This window comes from Mytilus trossulus, chromosome 14 (genome assembly GCF_036588685.1).
Source record: "Mytilus trossulus isolate FHL-02 chromosome 14, PNRI_Mtr1.1.1.hap1, whole genome shotgun sequence".
In the NCBI taxonomy this organism is placed as follows: domain Eukaryota; kingdom Metazoa; phylum Mollusca; class Bivalvia; order Mytilida; family Mytilidae; genus Mytilus; species Mytilus trossulus.
In genome coordinates, this window is record NC_086386.1 from 20,666,476 (window position 1) to 20,681,094 (window position 14,619).

At 30.4% G+C, this 14,619-nt stretch overlaps 1 long non-coding RNA gene across 1 annotated transcript; it reads left to right on the forward strand.

The window, feature by feature from the left end:
* Positions 1-5,872: 5,872 nt before the first annotated feature.
* LOC134695905 (uncharacterized) lies at positions 5,873-12,716 on the forward strand. The gene is made up of 3 exons (XR_010102861.1): positions 5,873-5,931; positions 11,635-11,766; positions 12,567-12,716. It is a non-coding gene; the product is annotated as an uncharacterized LOC134695905 (long non-coding RNA).
* Positions 12,717-14,619: the final 1,903 nt, after the last annotated feature.

Consider the following 14,619-nt stretch of genomic DNA (forward strand, 5'->3'; position numbering starts at 1 on the left):
CTGTTAGTCAAATGCGTTTGTTTAAATATACTTTTTTCCACTTTTTTGGTCTTTTGGAAAATGTTGTTTGTGCTGTATTTAGACCCTTCAACAACGAAATTTGTTTTCATGCATACGTCATGTACGTATAAAAATTGCGGTTATTATCCAACGTAATCATTGGTTTGAACGTAGTTGTCAATTTAGACTCGTTTATAAATATACATATGCAGTTATTTCTGTAAGGCTGTGGTATTGATAAAAATGTAGTGGTTACACGAATAGAACCCTCCAGGTCCACTTCAATCTTATTAACCCGGGCTTCGGGCTTGCCCTTGGGTTATATTAATATTGTTTATATTACTGCGCAAGCGCGCTAAACAGTTAAATCGATAAATAACTTACAAGTCGAGTAAACTCTTCAAACCTGTCGAATTAAAAATAGAGAAATGTTGTTAACGATTATCTGAAATGTCATTTTTAAGTCGTGAAGGCATTCCGATGTTTTACTATTGCCCAGATTTCCATTACAAAGTATATTTCAAGATTAAGCTATCTGTCTGGGGTTTTTTATTTTTTTTGTTGCATTGAGTTCAGTTTATTGTTGTATATACCTTCTGTATGGATTTTTGAGATATAAACACAGACCATCCATTTGTTTCTTGTTGTTTTTTTGTCCTTTCTTTTTCATTACATTTGGGAAAAAAACCAAACAAAATGTATCATGCATTTATTTGCTTTCTCTATTTTTTATCAAAGTTTACTCAAAAAATATTTTTCATCCACAGCCTGTACATTTATTCCCACAATCTAAACTATTGTACATATGTTTTGTTATGTTTTTAACTGCAGTGACGAAATATTGTTTAGATGTAGTCATTGTATTGTTAGACCTGTCGAATTCTTGTATAACTATGTTTGTTTTTGACAATGGGTAATGATATTCAAGCTTAACGCTCGTCGATAGGTCAATTCTACTGTAAACTTAATACAGTATTTTGTAGGAAAATGATGTATTTAAGAAAAAGACACACTTACTTATTTGAACTGTTCTTGCTTTTTATGGAATGCAAATGTTTAATGTCGGTATGCTATTCTATATATCTTAATTTGTTTCTATTGAAAACAATGTTAACATTTGTTGTATTATTATTGATAATGCTAAGTAATGATGTAGAAGTTAATCCGGGTCCTTTAGGTGTTTTTTTTTCCTCAATTTTTCACCTGAATATTAGAAGTATGCGTAATAATTTAAAGTAGATTAGGTTGAAAACATTAGTTATGAAGCTGATGTGATTTGTTTAACCGAAACGCATCTTGACAAAAATATAAAAAATGAAGATATTCTTATTGAGGTTTATAATAAAGATCCTTATAGAAAAGACCGCAATAGCTCAAGAGGAGGAATTATAAGTTATATTAGTAAATTTATTCAAGCCAAACCGAGACCTGATTTGAATTTTCATAATGAAGCATTATGGCTTGAAATTACATTCCCTTCTAACAAATTACTCCTTTGTGTTGTACATCGACAACCTTCAAATAACAATACTTTTTGGGATAAATTTCATCAAATTGTATACACTAATTTTCTGAAAATCATATGGATACATACGTTATGTAGGGTAATTGTACAGGAAATTTAAATCGACCTTGATTTACGATGTTATTTTCACATCTATTTTCATTTTATTATATACCAATGTTTGAACGGTTGTAGTATTTACACAGCTAACTCTTTTTCATTTACCAACCTTGGTATGTCTATAGTAAATTTTACGTTTTTTTTTAATTTAATGCTAAACATTGTGCGGTTACAAAATTTAAAAACAACTAGCTAATTGTTTATCATACATAAAGCTTTGTGCGGTATTAATGTTAATACGGCTGATAATTTAAAAAAAAAAACATCAAGCCTTGAACGGTTATATTATTTTATATAAAATTTGCCAATAATATGTTCCAACAAACATAAAAAACAGTCCATTTTTATTACACAATATATATTTTACCTCATTGTTTTTATACAACATTAAATGCACAAATTATGTACAAAATATACATTGGCCGCAATATGGACTGTAGTACAAAATTTCCTTAAACTTTGACAATTAAGCCTTTACAGATCTTGTATTGAATCTTGAATTAAAACATAGGCTACATTACATAATTAATACAAAAAAAGTATGATTTGAAAAAGTTGTCTTTTATAGAGGTTAATCCATGAATAAATATACGTCATCAGGGACCGCCCATTTGGGTTGAGCTTTCAGTATAAAGTTGAAGTCCTGTGCTGCAATGACTAGTAGATTTAGTTTAGTACATATTTTGTTTGCTGAATAAAAGCAAAATGGACTAGACACAAGAAAATCATACTGATGAAGTCTTCTCCATAATACAATATAACGTTACAATACTAGTATAATACAATGCATATAAAGCAAACACTTTATACAATATAACACTAGCTTTCATATGTGAAAAAAAGAGGAGAAGAAGTAAAAAGAGAATTATTTTACAAAATAGACTATCGTTTTTTAATTCTTTCTTAAATTTAGAAATAGATTCGACAATGCGAATGTTTGGATCAAGTTTATTTTATTCACCTATTGAAGAGGGAATAAACGATTCAATAGTTAGGAAAAGTCTACAAAATTGAGCAATAATATCATAGCCATTTCGCAACGGGTAGTTAGGTTAGGTTAGGTACAAGATTACATAGGTACTCTGGTGCACTTGTTTGGTTCTTGTAATAAAGCATCTGTAATTTTCTTCTTCTTTTTTCAAAAAGATATCCAGCCAACTTCAGAATATAATATTAAGTTTTTTTTCAAATATAGGTAGACCTTTTACTATTCTTGTGGCCTCTATTTGCAAATATCTAATTTATGCGAGTAGCCTATTCCACAATTATCTCACACTTCCGTGTCATATTCAAAAATGGGCCTTATAGAAATTAAATATAGTTTTCCTAAATGGTTTCGAGATAATCGGTATTTAAGTAAACGTAAAACATTTAAGTGTTTCTTTACACTTGTAATTAAACTTTCAATAGGATTGTTCCATTTTTGTGTTACTACTGAAAATAACTCCCGAGTGCTAATGGCATGTGCTTAAAAATATTTTTTTTACCATTTAGGGAAAAAACTAAGTTCTGGAGTCTCAATAATTGAAAAAATCATAATTTCTGTATTATCTGGGTATAACACGTATATGAAGAAAGGATAAAGAAAGTCAAGTTGATTCCGATGAAGATATTTTATAATGCATTTACCATGTTTACTATCTATTTAGTTTTAATTGAGGTCTGTGAAACCAGGGAAAATTATTTGACTGATTTGATCCACAAAAAAATATTATTATAAAGGTAAAAATGATGATATTTTTATAATATAAAATATATATATTATAAAATTGAACATCCCTATAAAATTCCAATTTCACGATTTGCTTAATCTATTTATATCTATATTCATGTTTGCATCGCTTACATGGTTGTGGGAGGTCAACTCAATAGTTAATAAGATGTCGTCTAAAAATACACACGAATCGAAGCTTAATATTAGTGTGCCCATGCCCTGTAAATTGTTTATTTTATACTTAAGGATGTACATCTCTGAGAGGCAAAAAATTTCTCGAATTAAACTTTTTTTCTTAACCTGATTTTGGGTTTGTAAGACTGTAACAAAATAATTGGAGAAGAAAAAATCACATGGTGGTGCACTTTTATGTTTGCTATGGCCCTTTGAAAATGCCAAATTTTGATTTTTTTCTCATTTTTCATCGATTTTTACCTATTTTTGGGCTATTATCCTGACAAATTTCACAGTCCCATAATTAAACTTTTGTTCATACTTTCTAGAACGATGAAGAGGACCAATCTGAATAAATTTTACTTTAAAAAAAAAAACTATAGGTAGGTGTTAATATTAGAAAGTTTATCATATTTTGACGCTTTTTTGTGTAAAATTTGCCATGCTTTCAATTTTGTATTTTTGTGATTTTTCTCAGTTTTTTAAAAAAGTGCATATTATTTCAATGTTTTTGTTATAAATGATTGAAAAAATACATATTTAACAAATTTGAAAAGACCAAAATGATATGGGATGTACATGATTCCTGTAAAATCATTTTTTGTATCCCTCACCCATTTTCTCATAATTTTGGCTAAAAATACAGACTTGATTGGTCGTAAAATTTAAAAACTTGATTACTCAAAAACCGTTCATTGTAATAACACAATTTTTTCACAGAGTTATGTTTGATTATGATATTTTTTAAATTCTTTTTTTCCACGTGTATCACACATTTTTGAATTAATTCAAGAAAGAGATTTTAATGAGACTAAACGAGACTGAAAAGTCAGAAGAATACATCCTGAAGATATATTTTGAATAAATGTTTTGCATTGTTATAAATAAAATATGAGAACTTGAGTCGAATCGGTGACAATGAATTTACAAAAAGTCGAAAGTTTAGAATAGTGTTTCTTATGATTTAAAATTGTATGAAAAATCAGTTAACAGAAAAAAAGTTATCCCGTTTATTATTTTTCATGACACAGTACTTAAAAGTAAATAAATTGATACGTAATGAAATAACCTCGACACCTTATAACTTCATAACATGTCTAACATATCTTGTTTCAAGTACAATATCTAAGATATTCATGCAGTTCGAGACCTTTTTTATCGACATATTTGTGTAATAAGGCAAGATTTGATATTTAGTAACACGGAAGTTTTATTATAAGGCAAGCGTAGAGGACAAACTAGATACTAAATTTAGATAAAAAAAAGGTATAAAAACAAATGATACCGGGTAAGTGATACCGCATATTAGAAAACTGAGGCACATTCAAATACTTCGGTAGGTCATAACCTGAAGGTAATTAAATTATTGTTAGAGTTTAGGATATCTGGGTAGGTAAGAAAATAACATGTCTTAAAAACGTTTTTTTTACTAGTGAATTATGTGAATCTCTCGGCTTATTTTTACCATTGTGAGGGGATAGAGAAATAAAATGTAAGTTATACAAAATAAAAGCAGTAGGTATAATAAACTCAAGTTTATGGCCCGTCGAATACCTTTGTATGCGGGATTTTGAGAATTTTTAATGATAGTTGAGCGTGACAGATCATTTGAAGTATTATTATTACACACGAACTATGCTCGTCTAGACCACACTTTAACTATTTCTAATTTTTTGAAAGAAGTATATGGTATAGTTGCTTGCATCTATGTCATTTTGGTCTTTGGTAGATTGATGACATGTGTCATTGGCAATCATACCACATCTTCTGAATTTTGTATTAAGAACAGAAACATTCTTTGGAGCATATTCAAGATGAACAACAAATCATTTTTATTATCTACGACGCTTTTTTTAGCGCGGAAATATATAAGGAATATGGAATTATGATTCAATGTTATTATTTTCCTGCAAAAAAGCAAACCATAATGTTTTCTTAAAGGAACACACCAAGTATCCGTTAATGATCATTTACAATAAAGGAAAGAGATTTTGTAAGGTATCATCCATGTTTATCTTAGTTTGCACATATCATTTCAATACAGATTATTTTACCCCTACACGGAAAGTTCAGGTAATAATTGCATCTTTATGAAAGTAATATTTAAATTGAAAAATAGTGGAATCGAAGACCATCGAGCGTTATGGTGTTTTGTTTAATCATCTGCCTTTTGTTTGAAACATCACAGGAGTTTTGTTCTCATATTAATAATAACATCTGATAAGCATTGACGACTAAATCCGAATCATTGATTACTTACTTAGGTGAACAAATATATTGAAAATATTTCAAATAACATGATAAAAATGATTTATAGAAATTGATTACTTTGAATTCTGGATTTAAAATAGCGGTTATCACATGGGACAACATAATCTGATTCTGTTGTAACTTAAGAGCAGCATACAATATTTATATGGTAAGGAATGTTAACTTTTTAAAGTTTTGTGCGATAAAGTGATATGAATGATTCAGATTTTAATTATAGATTTTTTTTAAATTCTACCTTTAAAACAAATAGAATATATTTTGATATGTGGCAACACATGAAGAAGAATATATGGAATATTATCTGCACAAAGATATTTTTTTGTAATACAGAAAATCAAATAACTGTTGAAAAAAATTGAAATAATCGACAAAATATATAAACCATTTTGATAGGTTTTGCCTATTGGAAATACATCTAAATAAAATTTAACTTGCTTTTTTTTTATCTTATATTACATTTAATTTGATACATTTTGTTTTGATTTTTTTTCAATATTTTCTGGGTAAGCCATTCCGTTTAACGTTGAATTGGGCTTTTTTTGTTATTAAGAAATAAAGCAAACGGTTAATTTGTAATGTTTATTTTAACACAACGATACAAAATCCAAGTGAAATTATAGACAAAAATATAATATAGGACAATTATTTGTTATTGTTTGGAAATAAGCATAAATGAGGATATTATAAATATAAGTATTACATTTAATACCATAGTACATAATTAGAGCAATATTTAATCTAATTTTTGTTGTATTTTATACAAATAAAAGTATATGATTTGTAAAGGTCTATTGGGCTTAAATTCGAACATTTTGATTCAAAATATTGAAAACGAAATGCACGGTGTTCACAGCAGTTGGACCTGATTATTTTGGGCAAGTATGGATATATACTGTATATTTTACTTTGAACCGGCTCTGCATTGTGCTTGAAATTTGACACAACAAGATATCTGGCATATACTGGATGTGTTCAAAGAACTGAAAAAAAATGAAATTGGATTTTTACACAATATGGTCCAATATAAAAAAAAATCTATGTACATGGTTTGATTCGGGACATCTATGGAAATCAATTATATATATATATATGTTGCCTTTATTTAAAGGGTTCCATAAATCAATAACCTTTGAAAACGTTTTAACTTTTATTGAATTTGATGAAAACTTTCTGTGATAAACAGAAAATATTCTCTTTTTGTCAATAAACAGGTAGATACTGAAGGATGACTAAGTTTGTTTTAAGTTAACATTAACATATATATATATATTAAATTTCGATGATTACGGATACATTCGACATAGGTTTTGGCAGTTGATAAAGGAATATTTTTTCAATTACTTGTAAAACGGAAAACCAATTGTACTGTATATGTCAACTTACCACACCATTTGTAAACAGAGGACTACCCCGACAAAAATATATGAATACAGGCAAAGACAACCAACAACGAACAGCACATGGTTCTATTGAATTTGAAATCGAGCAGACAGACACATTGCAAACAACTCTTAACTTTTCATATCAAAATAGAGGAATTGACATTACCCCTTTTGTTTTATACAAATTTGCAACCATAAAATGGTATGGCGTCTTCGTCTTTGCCCTAAAACCAAACTGGAATATACTTTGGTGGTTATGGTCTTAATTATTTGTGAGTTTTTGTCCAAAAGGAGGTCAAAAGCAATATTTTTCAAGTTTCTGGACAAAAAACGCTGGTGTAAGTGAATGTCATTTTATAAAATTAAACATGTTACACAACGTTCCATAACTTTAAAAGATCTACTAAAACGCTTTTTGTTGTTATTGTCGTATCCGCCTAGAAATAAAGAACAAAAAAGGGGTACGGAAATAAGCAATTCCTAAATCTTTGTTTTAATTTTTTTTGTTTGACCAAATGCATTGACTTTTAAATAATCTTTTTTTTTTAATTTTTTATTGATCTTTTTGGTGTTCAAACTAAAGTGGATACATACATGTTTACAATACATAAATAAATAACATGATATTTTTATGGCATTGTTATACTATTGCTATTTTACGAAGTAAATGATCTCAGTATATCATCCCTCTTACGGATACTTTGGAATACATTAAAACATATATGATATCAAATCAAAAATAAATTTAGTTGAATAACTTCCATAAATCCAACCCATCTGTCGACAAATGACTCGAGTTTGTCTTTAGACAGATATGAATATTCGAATATCTCCAGCCGTCTTTTCAAAAATTTAAGAAACGCTTGCACAGATATTAACAGTCTGTCTAATTGTGTGTTCTTAGCACAGTTGATGGAATACTTTGCCTGTAGAATACAATAATTTAAAACTAAGTTATCAGAATTCAATACACCAAAAATTACACTGTCTTTGTTCAAAAATATTTTCACTCCAAAAACTAAATACCACCAATTAGAAAATTCTCTCCAAAATTGTTTTATTTCTGTACATTCAAAAAAAATATGCTTTATGGTCTCTATTTCTTTACAACTGGCACATTCATTAGTTAAGGAAATATTATATTTTTCAAGAAGATAATTATGTCAGACTATTATGTGAAACATGTCATGGTCAACCACCTTTCACAAGTTTCAGTTATTCATTCCAAACATTGCTAAGTTATAAAAAGCAATTTCGAAATGCAAACTGAGTTTAACAATGTCAATAAAAATAAATGTTCTCACATTCTTATCAGCGAAAAATGCCAAAGTTATAATACGTTTAAAAAATTATCCATCTGTACCTAACTGAGAAATATTTAAAAAACATATAAACAATTCAATAAAAAATTCTCTAACAAGTTATAGCTTAAACTCCTTGGTGGTGTTCATCCACAACCTTTATATATGTTATGTATTATCATGAACTACAACTTTCATTTCAATATTAAGGATGAACACGAATGCGGCCACTTTCGTTTTAAACGGAAACCGTCTAAAATTTAACTAAAATTATAGAATTTTGAAGATTCCCGGTATTAAGCATGACTTAATGGTGCTACATCCCGATTTATGTGCATTGTATTGTCAAAAACAGCCCATATTTATGTAGCAGAGGCATACAACTGTCCAATTAATAACTAAAATTTTACATTTTAATAATTTTGTAAAACTGTTATATTTTGGGGCCAAAAAGTGGTCTTACCGGACCTACTCCTTTCCACGTAAAAATGATAAAGCAGATTGTAATAAGTAAGTTAAGTTATGTTGCGTGTTGATATGCCTGCACCCTACCTTATTCATTCTTTTTGCCAATTTGTTTCATATGTTCTTTTCAAGCTGACTGCATACACATACCTCTTAAGAAGAAAGAGAATAACTTAGCTATTTCCTTTAAATTTACCTTCCGCTATATAAATAATGTCCACTCACTAAATACTCATACTAATTTAAGATTTGGTGAATATATGTTTAACGCAACTATCCAATCAAACTACAACAGCTACAACTGAGTCTTCCTCGTAGCATGACATGAATCTAAAAATTGACAATGGTGGTCGGTTAAAAACTAAACTTTTCGACCAAAGAGATGATTTCATCCCTCAATTGTCAAATTTCCATTTCTAGGAAGCATTTATACGGAGAACATAACCCACGATTGTAACGATATTACCGGGTTTGTATTTTCTATCATGATTTTCTTTATAAAGTGTTGCTGTTCACAGGGAAGTTATCAAACCGATATTTTCAAAATGGTTTAGTTGAAATTATTCCTTCATACATTTAACGGACGCCAACGCGAGTTGGTAAACTGTTGTAGAATATCCGTTTCACAGATGAGACCGGATATATGCCTTAATAAACATGTTAAAGTGTGTGTCAAATTGAAATTTACTACATACGTTCATTACGAGGTAAACCTTAATAAATATTGACCAAAATTGGGTTTTGACATATTTTACCAAGTTCACTGAACATAAAAAAATTGCTGGTGCGATGGTACTTTATGGACGTATATTCTCTTTTATTACTTGATTTCCATTTTATCAATAGCAAATGAGCCAGTCTCCAAAATATGTTTTTTTCAATCCCAAAGTAATAAATGCACAACCATTTACATCATTTTGCTATATTGTGATGCATTATTACGTGGTAAAAGATTTTGAAAAAAATTAACACAACATATGTCATGGTTAATATATTTGGAATTGCTTAACGTCAGATGGTAAATATTGTATGTATTATCTGAACTAGATCAAATTACCAACACACATACAAATGGTGGGTCTTATTGAATTTTTTACTGTCACGTACGCACCCTTCGAATAGTTTTCGCAAGGAACCTATCTATAAGGGCGATTGCCACTGACTCTACACCAGGCACCGGGTTGAACGTTCCCATTCTCATCGGACGTGGTTGCGTACTTGTACATCCCGGACAGACAAACATGCGACCCTCTTTGACGAGGGTAGAAATGCCGGTCTGACGAAGACCTGTAATCCCATATTAATATTACGTAGTCACTGTTGTGGTGCACGTGGTTGTCAAACGAATTAGAAAACATGTCTAATAGACAACCATCTTTTCACTAGACTATCCGTAATACTACACAAAAACAAACTTCAAATAATCAGATACATTGTAAAAAGTTTATTGTGTTTCTTTGTACCCTTCCAGGGTTGATAAAAAAGATAAACAGTAAGCAACACCGACTAACAATACAATCATATTCTCGCCAGATGCAATGAACATTGTTAAAAGGAATTAATAGAATGAGTTTTTTTTATTTACATGAAGCAGAAAGAAACGGTTTAATCTCGCAAATATGTTCTCCTTTAATTCTGCGATCAAACAGCGTTTGTACAAAAAAACAGATACATAACTAGTGTTTTACTGTATTTGTCCTTATACACCAAAAAACCAAAGCTTAGGCAAGATAGAGTCAGCTATGTATAGTGATACAACTAAAGATGAAAACTGCAGAGATAGTTCATGTAAATGTAGCGGAATTTGATGAGACTGTTATTAAAGTGAGAGGGTTAGCGCTATAGAACCAGGTTTAATCCACCATTTTCTACATTTGAAAATGCCTGTACCAAGTCAGGAATATGACAGTTCTTGTCCATTCGTTTTTGATGCGTTTTGTTTTTTGATTTTGCCATGTGATTATGAACTTTCCAAATTGATTTTCCTCTGAGTTCAGTATTTTTGTGATTTTACTTTTTTCATAGATACTGTAAACTTATCTTTCTAAACACAGGCACTTTTTTCTGTCAATATGGGGTTTACTATCCATACCAGTACTACAAAAACACAAGGTAGCTAACGGGAATTTTCAATGTGTTCGCTTCAACCAATATTTTATTACCTTCCCTTGCCCCTTTCACGAATAAAAGTACACCAGTCTTTCGGTATACCTATGTGAAGAGCTTTACTTAGCGAGGGTTTGTAAACGTGCAAATTCCCTGGCATTTTCTGTACACGTGGCATTGGATTAAATATCCCTATTTGAAAATAAACAGGTTGTTACTTCAATGTTTGTTTTGATTGGATGTTGTTATCTCAACATGCAGTGGCAAATATTTCAGAAATGTTCAGAACGACTCCAAGTTAACAATTGTTATCAAAAGGTAGGTATGATGGTTGTCGAGGATAAACAACGAAAAAACAGAGTAAATTAAAACAGAGTAAATTGGTTAAAGACAGCTATTCAGACTTGCAGCATGCCACCTTCGGGACCTGTAATTAGCTAGTTTTTGCAAGGGATCGCTAACGTACAATCTTGTGGCACTCTCTGCACACGATATGTCATATTGAACGTCCAATATGCCCATCAATTTTTGGACAGAAATCTTTTAAAATTAGTTTGAAACCAATTATTGTGTTATTATTTTTTAATATCTTTTCAGAAAAAATGATTATGAAATGGAATTTGGATGTACATATTTGTGTGGGTAAGCAGATTTCAATTGCATACTGCGTTAAGATAAATATTATTCGTCGGAGGTAGCGGCGTCAGCAATTTTTTAGTTTGTGCATAGGTTAGTATATTAATAACTGCTCGTGGTAGGTCGATACTATTTGGTATTCAGTGTTATAAGCATTGGCACATGTCATTGCCATTGATATTATATTGCTTCGTTCCCTCTGACATTGTGTACATGTTGTACTTAGTGTTAGGTCCATAATCGAGGGTCTGGGATGTATATAAGAAGATGTGGTAAGAGTGCCAATGAGACAACCCTCCGTCCTAGTCAGAATTGGTGATAGGTCAAAGCGCGGCCTTCAGTGCGGAGCTTTGTCTCACATCGAACAGCAAGCTATAAAGGGGCACCAAAATGACTAGTGTAAAACTACTAAAACAGGTCTTTTCTATATAAAAAAAACCCGAAAAATGAGAAACACTTCGAACCACATCTGAAAACGAACCACTGAACTAAAGGTGGCCGACATAGGACAGGTTCAAACAAAGTTTTTTCGCCAATTAATATTAGTTTATTTTTTCCCCCTCTTTTTCTGTCTTGACATTTTTCATCATTTAAACTCCGTCCTGACCAAAGCCTAATGACCATAAGAAAACGAATAAACCGTTGAGCAAACGTCACCATGTCATAGAAAAAAACAAAGACCGAGAAAATGAACAAACTAAGGTTGACGTCAACTCCGAAAAAAACTGACACATTTATACTTGTATCATTAGCTACGGTGTTCTTACTTAATTGGTACGGACATGCATCGTATATTAACAAGTAAGAAAATAGAACATCAGCTCATGTCGTTGTTTTTGTTGATAACAGTCTGATCTATACGATTCAATTGCATATCTTTAATTATGATTTAGGTTATTCTGTTTAAATAGTGGTCTTGATGAAACTGTGATAGAAGGTTGTTTATACATCAGCGATATCTATGTAATTGAAAAATATCAAAACGAAGGTATAGAAACACACTTGCTACAAATGGCAGAGAAGGAAGCATTGAAAAATAATATGTCAGTAAGTTAAATCAAACAATTGTCTGTACATATGCTTTATTTAAGTAAAAACTAAAATATAAAAATAGAATAGATGGTATATTTGCAATTGAAAAAACTATCCGTTAGTGATCAAATGAGACTGATTTAAAAAATAATGGTTATTACTAAATATTTAAAATCTTATCTTATTAGACATGCATTATGTGAGACATTTACAAAACATTTGGAAATTATCATTAAAATGTGTATTTGTTCTTAACTTCTTTGGTAAACCATTCCGTTTGAATGATTTGTTTTAGATGATTGTTAGACGCTTCTGTTGAGACTCAATAGTGTCGGCATTATTGAATATAATGTCATAATTCAGAAAGAAAAAAACAACCGTTGCTAACAGTCACTATGCAAAACAGCTAAACAGAAAGTCAATTCAGTTGTATTTCTATACAGTTATTGACAGTAATATTGCTTATTGATTATGTACTTACGTTTTCCCCCAAACAGTAGCATGTGTTCTCGATCTGTTCAAAGTTTCGTGACAATTGGGTTGCATTATTACACGTGCTTATAAGATGCTATTACCATCCAAACAAAATAAAATATGTATATGTCAAGGGGACACCATTCCTAAAGGACACGGCAATCACAAAAAAAAACGTTTGCTAAATGTCGTGCACATTAACATTGGTTTATTGATTGATGGTTGGTTGATTAACGTCCAGTGGCAAATATTTCATCCATGTTCAGGAACAGAACAAATTAACAATGAAAATGGTTTTGTAATAACAGAGGCAATCCGGGATAATGATCGGGGACTGCCACTGAAAAATGAAAGTATTTTTTGACAGATATTTTGCATTGCAACAACCCACCTACGGACCCCTTACGGTATTGTTACAAAGAGGGGATTAAAATTGGAGCCTGGCGTTTAATTATAATTAAAACTATCTATTAAACCAAACATTCGAGAAAAATGTAATAACAAATACAACACAGTAAACATTGTTTGTTTTGTCTTTCAGGTTATATTTCAGATTCGGTAATACTAATACACGCCTGTCTTTAAATCAAGGATTTACAATTGTAAACAAAAAATGTTGCTGTATTTGGTGTACAATGGGTGTTTGTGTAAGTTTATATTTTTATTTGGTGTTTTATGGGTGTGTGTGTAGGTGTATATTGATGTTTATGGGTGTTTGTGTAAGTTTATATTTTTTTGGTGTTCTATAGGTGTGTGTGCAAGTATATATCTTTATTTGATGTTCATAGGTGTCGTGTAAGTTAATATTTCTATTTGGTGTTCTATTATTGTTTGTGTAAGTTTAAATTTTATTTGGTGTTCTATTGGTGTTTGTGGAAGTTTATATCTTTATTTGGTGTTCTATGGGTGTGTGTGCAAGTTTATATCTTTATTTGATGTTTATGGTTGTTTGTGTAAATTTATATTTTATTTGGTGTTTTATTGGTGTTTGTGTAAGTTTATATCTTTATTTTGTGTTCTATTGGTGTGTGTGTAAGTTTATATTTTCATATGGTGTTTAAAGGTGTTTGGTGTGAATGGGTTTGTATGTATGTTTTTATTTATTTTGGGTGTTTTATGGGTGTGTTTGTGTGTGTAGGTGTATATCTTTATTTGATGTTTATGGGTGTTTGTGTAGATTTATATTTTATTTGGTGTTCTATGGGTGTTTGTATAAGTTTATATCTGTATTTGGTGTTAAATATAGGTGTTTGTGTAAGTTTATATTTTCATTTGGTGTTTAAAGGTGTTTGGTTTGTATTGGTGTTTACGTAAGTTTATGTTTTTATTTAGTGTTCTGTGGGTGTTTGTGTAAGTTTATATTTTATATTGTGTTATATTGGAGTTTGTTTAAGTTTATATTCTTATTTGGTGTTAAAAGGTGTTTGGTGTTTATAGGCG